This window comes from Dinoponera quadriceps, unplaced genomic scaffold (assembly GCF_001313825.1).
Source record: "Dinoponera quadriceps isolate SergipeBrazil2010 unplaced genomic scaffold, ASM131382v1 scaffold5405, whole genome shotgun sequence".
Lineage (NCBI taxonomy): Eukaryota > Metazoa > Arthropoda > Insecta > Hymenoptera > Formicidae > Dinoponera > Dinoponera quadriceps.
This window is the reverse complement of record NW_014559364.1, coordinates 1-279: the sequence shown is the minus strand read 5'-3', so window position 1 is coordinate 279 and position 279 is coordinate 1.

Genomic DNA, 279 nt, shown 5'->3' with positions numbered 1-279 from the left:
TGATGTTATTATAAGAACAATGACATGGTGTCGGCACTTCAAAGACTAAGGCGAACAGATACTTGTATATAGACGTAGAAGACAATTCTTACTATATTACAGACGTTATTTTTCTATGAAGAGAATAGAAATATTTTAGAAAATAATTTAAGCAAGTTATTTATCAAACGTAATTTTTGTGTTCGACTTCCATTTTTCTTGCCTTCTCTTCCCCTTCTCCACTGTCTATACGTACCTCTCCAATATCATTATAATAATAGTTCAAGTCTTATACACCTT